Here is a 9,393-nt window from a genome sequence, read left to right as displayed (position 1 = left end):
TTATCCCTATTGCATTATGATTTTGGGATAGATTTAATGTAATTAGCTTGGGAAATTGAACTGTCCATAATATTAAGTCTTCCCATACAGAGAAATATTTTATTTCTATATTTAGGCTTGATTTTGTATGAAATTTTTTGTAATTATTCATACACATTTGTTGTAGATATTTTTAGGTGTATTTCTAAAAACATAGTTTTCATGCCATAGTAAGAGCCCTCTTGGCTTGGGTTTGTTTCCTGTTGCTGCAAGAACATAAATATCTATGAGGGCCTACATTCATATAGTTAATTCTTCTACAGGTTAAAATTGTATCCAGTAACCTCACCAAACCCATTTAAAGGTATAATTGTAATAAATTGGAAATTTTTCTAGGTTAATAATTATAAAAGTAATTTTAATTTGAGAGCTTTGTTTCCCTTTTCCCCAAGTTTTATATCATTTTTTTAGTTTCTTGCTGTACTGTCTTGTTACTGAGACAAAATGCCCAACGCCCAATATTAAGGAAGGAAAGGTTTATTTAGTTCACAGTTTGTGGGGGTTTTAGTCCATACTGGGCTGGCTCCAAGACAAAGTGGCACATGGCGGAGGGCAGCAGTTCATGGCAGTGGAAGAAAGCAAAAGCAGAAATAGCAAAAGGGAGAAGCTGCAGCAAGCAGCCTCTTTCCCTCCCTTACACTGTATGCAAACTACCCGCCCCAGGGCAGGTGTAGCACTCACATCCATAATCCCAGCATTGGACCATGGATCAATCATAAACTCTAAAAACCTGCCCCATGAATACATGAGGCTTTGGGGGGACATGCAAACATAAATCATAACACAGAGGTTTCAGTGCATAGTCAGCTAGGGTGGCCTGGCAGAAGGCTATCACACAGTATAAGTATTTCATAGCAAAGCAGAGCAGGCAGAGGGCAGCCAGCAATGAAGCAGCAAGCAGCAAGTGATGACTGCAGCTGGCATTCTGTCCCTTCTATTTTATCCAGCTACCTACATTTAGAGGTGGCACTCACACTCAGGACAGGGCACGCTTAACCTCAGCATAGTGTCCTTAATCCTAACCTCACATACTCTATTCCAGCATCACACTAAAATCCAAGCAGCACAAACATCCCAGCACCACACACCTTAGATCCAGCCACCTTCAAAAGATCCACTTATGATGCTAGAAGCTTTAGAGCGATACCCAGACACAAGTCATGACATATTGTGATAAAATGATTTATCTCAAAGAGGAAAGACTTTCCTGTTTGACCCAAAATTATGGTATTGTAAGGTTTGCTTTGTTAAAAACAAGCAAGTAAATCTTTTTTTATATCAAGGCTTACCTATCAACATTGTTAAATCATCCTTTTCTCTTTCTCCTGTTATTGAATGGCCTTCACTGATTAAGTTCATTAATATTAAACTGTTTTAGCACTGCAATAGGAAAACAACTAGCATTGTCTTTCTTCCGTTTTTCAGACTTTGTGATTTCTGTGGCTATAAAACTTGTGGTACTTTTAAATTTATATTTATAAATTTTCCTATACTTTCTGTTCACTTAGTTTCATTGACAGTTTCAGAATCAAATTTATGCTGATTTGCAAACAGTCTCCCCCAGAATAGTGTGATCCACTGATCCCTTTCCAGTGAGATGTCAGAAAGTTGCATCTGTACATCTACATATATCTAATTAAAGCCCTGAAAATGGCCATAAGAGAAAACGTCAGATGAAGAAACATCTATTCAAGAGAATGCATGATAATTTGTTAAGAATCAAGGAGACACTACTGAATGCACCTGTAGACCAAAATACTAGGTTCACTCTCCATCCTCACCTCATGCCCAGGTGGGAGCCAGAGAGCTGGTTTCTGAGGAAGAGCAGAACTTGAGCATGTCTCATCCTTCCCCTTACTGCCTGTAGCTGAGTCAAAGTTTTAGGTAAACGCAATCTGAAGTTGGGGCTCTTAGTCCATCTAACATTCACTAGTGGAATCAAGGCTATAAATAGACTGAAACATGTAAAGATAACTGGGGTCCCCATTGTCCTTGCTGTCACATATGAGGTGGTGATCACATGACAGAAGAGACAATCTGAAAAGAAAGAAAGGAAGGAAGGAAGGAAGGAAGGAAGGAAGGAAGAAAGAAAGAAAGAAAGAAAGAAAGAAAGAAAGAAAGAAAGAAAGAAAGAAAGAAAGAAAAGGAAAGAGAGAAAAATAGGAACAAGCAAAACATCCCTATGAGTGTGACTGGACAACATAATTGATATAAGATGTTAAAATTACTATGATAAATGTATTTAACAAAAAAAGAAATGCATGATTTAAGAAATACAAGAGAGTGTGATGAGAAAAGTCACAACAGATAGGGAATATCAATACTGAGATAAAAATTAGACTGAACAAAATCAAGTTCAACTTCTGGAATTAAGAATATAATCACAGAAATAAAAATTCACCAGAGACTCAAGAATATCTTGAAGTGGAAGGAAAAAATTCTGAAAATAGACTGAAAGAGATAGTGCAAAATAAAAAAAAAGAGAACAGAATAAAAAGAATGAAGAAAATAAAGGATCAGATAAGAGAAAATTCATGACTATGATTCTGGCAATAAACCTTTAGATATAGTACTGAAATCATACTTCATTAAAAACGGAATTGGAAGTCTAGACTTTATTAAAAATTTCTATTCTTTAAAAGACACTGTTAAGATGATCAGAAGACACACCATAAACTGGGAGAGATTATCAAACATATATCCAATAAGTGATTCTTATTTAAAATTGACAAACATTCTTAAAACTCAATAATAAGAAAGTAAACAAATCCACAGGTAATATCATAGTAAATAGGGAAGAAACTGAAAGCATTACCTCCAAAATCAGGAATGAGAAAATGGTCTCCACTGTCACTCTTCTTATTCAATATAGTACTTGAAATTTTGGCTAGAGCACTGAGGCAAAAGTAAGAAATAAAAGATGCAGATAGGAGTGGAAGAAGTCAAAGCATCTTTATTTGCAGATGCTATAATCATTCATATAGAAGACCCAAAAAATTCCACTGGAAGACTCAAATAGCTTCTAGATTCTTAAGCAAATTCTGCAAAGTAGTAGCATTAAAAAAAATAACTTCTTATATACCAGTAATGACCCACAACATTAAAATGAGGGAAATTATTCAAATTACAACAGCTTCAAAAAATTAAATACCTATGAATCAACCAAACTAAGAAATGGAACACTTACAGCAAACAATATAGAACTCTGAAAAAGAGACTGCAGAGGATATTAGAAAATGAAGGGGCTGGGGATTTAGCTCAGTGGCACAGCGCCTGCCTGGCAAGTGCAAGGTTGTGAGTTTGATTCCCGGTACCGGGAAAGAAACAAAAATAAAAGAGGAAAATGAAAAGTTATCCCCTCTTCCTGAATAGGTGGAATTACTACTCTTAAAATGGCCATATTTCCAAATGTGATATATAGATTTAATGCAGTCTCATGACAATACTAACAACATTCTTCACAGCTAGAGAAAATGCAGTCCTAAAACTTATGTGAAACCACAAAGACCAAGAGTAGCAAAGCAATATAGACCAGAAAAAAAGAAAGTAAAAAGAGAGAAAGAAGAAAGAGAGAGAGAAAGAAAGAAAGAAAGAAAAAAAGAGAGAGAGAAAGAAAAGAAAAGAAACGTGGCAATTCCTGATTTCAAATTATATGACGAAGCTATAGTAATACAAAGAGCATGTTGCTGGCAACATTAAAATAGCGTTGGAGGACAATAGAATAAAGAGAGATGCGGAAACAAGGTCATTTACTCTCAGCCACCCGATTTTTCATAAAGTCAAAAGCCATACACTGGAAGACAGACAGCCCCTTTAATAAATGGTGTTAGGAAAACTGGTTACATATGTGGAGAAGAATAAAAATAGGCCCATATCTTTCGCCTTGCACTAAAATGAAAGCAACCTTTATGCTAAGTCGTGATTACGATTAATGTAATTCATCTTTTTAAGGATTGGAAATAAGCTATATGCAAATAATATGATGACTAAATTGGTATGTAGAAAGTTGGTAATAATTCAGTGCTAGAATATCATAGAGTCCATTATGCTCATTAAATAATTTTAAGTACAAAACTTAATGAAAATATGCACACATACACATACATTTTTATTTGACAGTGTATGTAAATAGAACTTATATGATGAAGAGCCATCAAAAGACTGGATATGCTACTACTTCCTTATTTACTTCCTTCTTTACCATGCTATTGGTAGGCTTCCCTGGCTTTAGTGGCACAGTATCAACTAATCTTATTTTGGAAAAGAAAATGAAACAGAAAAGAAAAAGAGTGAGGAGTAGCAAAAGAAAACACGCTATGACAAAAAAGAGAGATATAGTGATTGTCTTCATTTTCTTCAACATATATCTGCCATGAGGAAAAAGATTACAGTACATCAGTGGAGATGTTCCAACACTCCAGCTTGCTGGTGTGAAAAGAACGTGTGGGTTTCCGTGGTTGAGGTGACTGCCCCAGAAAGCACTTGAATTTCAACAATGCAAGATGTTTGGTGTCAGCTCAGAGACTCCGGCAAGAATACTGGATTTAACACTGGAAGTAAGAGCTGCTAAAAATATCAAAACCATTATTTAATTGTCAAGATTTTTTTACTCTTCTTTAAAGTTTATTTGACCACAATTTCTTGGATTAACTTTATTTTCCCATGCTCTGCAGATATGCTGTTAGCCGGATAAATGTTTATATTATTTGCATTTGAATTCAATGTTAATTTTTTTAATTTTTATTGAAGTGATTTTAATTTTAAATTTTTCATTAGTACCTGTTTCCAGTCCACAATATTTACAGTCCTTGTGTGCACTTGGTACATGTACAGAGCACGTCTTAATTCATTTTTCCTTCCTTTCCCTCCCCTCTCTCCAGCCTCCCTCTATCTCTTGATTCTCTTCCCATCCGGGAAAAGTCTATCTCTCTAGTTCCTACCATCTATCTTTTACTGCTCTTTATTTATACTTTGGGTTTCTCATGTAAAAGAAACAATGGGATGTCGTGCTTCTGTTTCTGATTTGTTTCATTTAACCTTATACTCTTAAGGTATATCATTTTATTATAAAAGATTCAAATTTATCTTGTGGTAGAGCAGTACTCCATCATGTATAAATACTGCACCTTTATATAAGTCACAGCCATTTGAGAAGATACACTTAAGCATGTTACCTCGATAGCTACTCCAGTGTTGTCTAGATAAACGTATTCATTGGTGTGCTCCACTTTTCTTATTATTTTCTAGTTAGAAAAATTAGTAGTTTTTTTTTCTTTTCTAGGAATCAGATGCAAGATCTTTTACATGAGGGAAGTGCTCTACCACTGAACTATATCCTCCAACTCTGCCAGTGTACTTTAACAGATGGTATTATAGAGCAATTCTTAGGCTCACAGAAAAGTGGAGTAAAAATGCAGAGAATTCCTATATCCTCCCCTTCTGCCATTTCACTGGCTACCACCAAAGTGGTACATTTGTTGCAACTGATGAAACTTCACTGTTGCATTATTATCATCCAAAATTCAGTTGATAATAAAGTTTACCCTTTGTGCTGTATATTCTGTGGTTTGAACAAATGTATAGTAACGTGGATCTGTCATTATATTTCCACAAAAATAATTTTACTGCTCAAAAATCTCTGCTTCGTCCATCTCTGCATTCCCCAGTGGTTGCAAAACTACTGATATTTACACCGTCTTCATAGTTTGGATTTTCCAGAATGTCATGGGCCACACACCCTTTTCAGTTTCACTACTTTCACTTAGTAGTATGTAATTAAATTTCTTCCATCTAGTTTAAGGTTTAGATAGCTTACTGCTTGTTATAGCTGAATAATCTCCATTGTCTGAATGTCCCACCTCTGATTTATCCATTCACGTACTGGAAGATCGCCTTGGTGGCTCTCAAGCTTTGGCAACTGTGAACAAAGTTACTATAAACATCCATTTGCGGTTATTTTTTTCTGTAGACATAAATTTGCATCGGTTTATATACACACCGAGGACGGCAATAGTGTGGTCAAATAATAAGTATATAGTAATCTGAGCAACTTCATTGAAGATAACAATCTGTCTTATAACAGCCATTGTTAATTCTTATTGTTTGATTTGAAACCCCATATCATTTTTAATGTCCTTGCTTTGCTTTATTTGTATTTTGCTATTGTTCTTTTTCACTATTCTCTTTAAAATAAAAAATAAAAATAAAAACTGCTAAATTTATTTCCAAACTGACTACAACACTATGCTCAAGAAATGAGTATTTTTGTTTCTCCTCACTTTGCTTTTTCACTTACCAATATATTCTAGAACTCTCTTCATAATAGCTTGTATTCTTATTTATTTTTATCCCTATAATATGCCATTGTATGAGTACACTATAGTTTCTGTTTATTTAAGCAGTTTAAAATGTGTGTGTGTGTGTGTGTGTGTCCTTTGTAGCTACTTCATGAAGTCCATGACTGCATGGCAGGGAAGTTGATGATTGAAGGTATTTATCTTGGTAGAAGGATGAGCTTATTCATAATTTTAAATGAATCATGAAGTGGTTCCAAGAGGTTTGCCTATTTCTACTGTCCTGTCGCTCTCTGCTGGGTTTAAGCCTGTCATATCTGTGAGACTAGATTGGTATTCCTTATTCCTTTTCAGCTTTCTATTGCTTTTTCTTTTACTACACAGGATTTATAACTTCCAAGTAGAGTCAAACACTGATGTTTCTGTAGACTAATTCTGCTTCAGTGAAATTTAGATATGACTCTTCCCCTTTTTGTTTCCATTGACAGAGATGTTTATATTTCTCTAAGGTGCTTAACGTATGGCCAGCAATCTACCAGATTGTACTGCTGCCCATGGTGTAGGAGTTTTGTGACGATACAATAACTATTTGAGTTAACTTGCTCTGTGTTTACTTTTTCCTGGCTTTGTGCTGAACAAAGGAAAATTCACTTGTAATTCAAATTATGAGAAAAAAATCAGTTCTATCGGAGCGTTCTCTGTTTTCCAGTGTAGATAATGATCTTTATGAACTCTAACAGGGGAGCGAAAAATTACCTGTCATATTTTTCCAATCAAGCTTTTGTTTGGTTAGATTTGGTTTTGTTTTATTTGTTTCTGGTATAATGCTGATAGTCCCATGTCCATCATAGCCATGTTGTTGAAGATGAATTATATGAAAAATATTAAAATATTACTATTACAGTTGATTAGTCAGGTGCGTGAAGTCAGACATTAAATATACAATCCTTTTCTTCCTTTTTTCATGAGTATTTTTAATTTGTTACTCAAACATACTTTGTATAAGGCTCTGCTAGATGTCCCAGTTAAGTAATATTTCCATATGTTTTGAATACTGATGTTAGATGAGGTTTTTAACATTAAATAAAAGAAAACTATAGTATTATGTTCCAGAGCAGAATTTGAATTGAGAATATAACAAATCATAGTTTTATATCTATCTCAATGCACTTACAGACTTTGAAAGCATAGTAGAATTTTTATTTGACATTATAATGTGGAGAGTACATGAATTATTGGCCTAAATTTTGTTTATGTACACATCAAACAAAATGTGGACATTTTATTACAGAGGAAATTTACTCTGTAATGAAAATATATTTCCTCAAATGAAGTTTAGTGAATCGAGCCCGACTGCTTACTTTTTCGTTTATTTTCCTTATGCTGCCATTCATAGCAGAAGGAAAAATCCTGGCAAGCACAGAATCATTAAATGAAAGCCATTTTCATTGCAAAAAAAAAAAAAAAGCTGTTCTTAGAAAGGATTATCAGATTCATAATTTGAAATTTTGCACATTATTAGAAAAGTATAGTTCAAATCTTAATGAAGAAACTTCTCCAAATGCATAAAGAAGTATAAGAACATTAAGGAAAATAGAGAATAATACAATCAATCAGAAATTGGGTATGACTGAATATATACAAATATTCTCCTGAACAAATTTGATTTTTTTCTTCCAGGAAAATCACTCCACAGTGTCAAAGATTTACCATAAAAATACCTTAATTATTTTATGAAAAAATATGCACCCAAGGAATCCAACACTCAGAGTTAATTGATGATAGTCATATAGTAGGTTGCTTTTGGCAGAAATAAGTGTGGGAAGATTGCTTCCATAACTTTAATATATTATACTGGAGCAGTATATCTAAAATATATCTGAAAGCAGTAGGATGGTTTGTACCAGTAATGGACAGGAATTGCATAAACCCAAAGGGCAGTGCGACTGAGTATTGAAATTTGGGTGTGTAACTTGATTGAACTGAGTGTAGCTCTGCAAATTATATAACTCTTCATTGATCAGAATAACTTCTTTAGCTTAAATTTCCTTATATTTCACATATAGAAACAAGTTAATCCATTTCAAAAGTGAATTAGACAATGAGGTTAAAATTCTGGACTGTCATATAATTCTGTTCAAGTCAAAATGGTATTACAGGTTCATAGTGCTACAGATACCTCACCTTTCCACATCCTCACTGATATACACTTTCATATCCAAGCCCTTTCTTACTTTTTTTTGAGACAGGGTTCTGCTATGTAGTTCAGGCAGGCCTTGAACTCACTATGTAGCCCATGCTGGCCTTGCACTCATGGCAATCTTCCTGCCTCAGCCTGCCAAGTGCCAGAATTACAGCAGTGTACCGCTACCCACAGCTTTTCTTTTTTTACTGTTACAATTATCATTTTAACACATCAGTGAACCACTACCTCCAGCTCTCCTTTTTTTATTATTACAATTATCATTTTAATAAATCAATATATATTAATACATATATTTCAAAAATGTTCCATTCTACATATTTTATCCTTTCTTTATTTATTTTACAAATTAAAAAAAACTAACAAAATAACAATGACGACAAAATGAAAGCAACACAGAAACAACAAAAATGATACTGACTTCAAAACAAAATGATAGGAATTAACAATGGTTGCTACATTACTTACTGTTATCTTGAGTGAAGTTGCACAGTCCACCAGATGTAAGAATGTGAGATTGATCAAACAATCAAAGATAGTAATAAGTAATAAAAAAAAACATTGGAAATGATGCAGAGCTTCACCATACAAGATGGTAGGAGTTCAACAGTGGTTCTCACACTGCATATTGTTGTTTTCATATCAGCCATTCTGCTTACCAAATTCAAGCGTACAAAACTGGTTAAGAAAAAAGAAACTTTGAAGCATTGATTGTTCCTTTCAATAAACTGCAGATACCAGTAGTATATCTATTCCAGCTATTCTTATATGTACATATAAAGTTTATTTTTCATTTAAGAAACCCAAAATAACAAAAACAAATACATAAACAAAACAGCATAGAGAACGATAGAAATG

The sequence above is a fragment of the Chinchilla lanigera genome, unplaced genomic scaffold (assembly GCF_000276665.1).
Source record: "Chinchilla lanigera isolate Chin_1 unplaced genomic scaffold, ChiLan1.0 scaffold00011, whole genome shotgun sequence".
Lineage (NCBI taxonomy): Eukaryota > Metazoa > Chordata > Mammalia > Rodentia > Chinchillidae > Chinchilla > Chinchilla lanigera.
Note: the sequence above shows the minus strand (reverse complement) of the source record.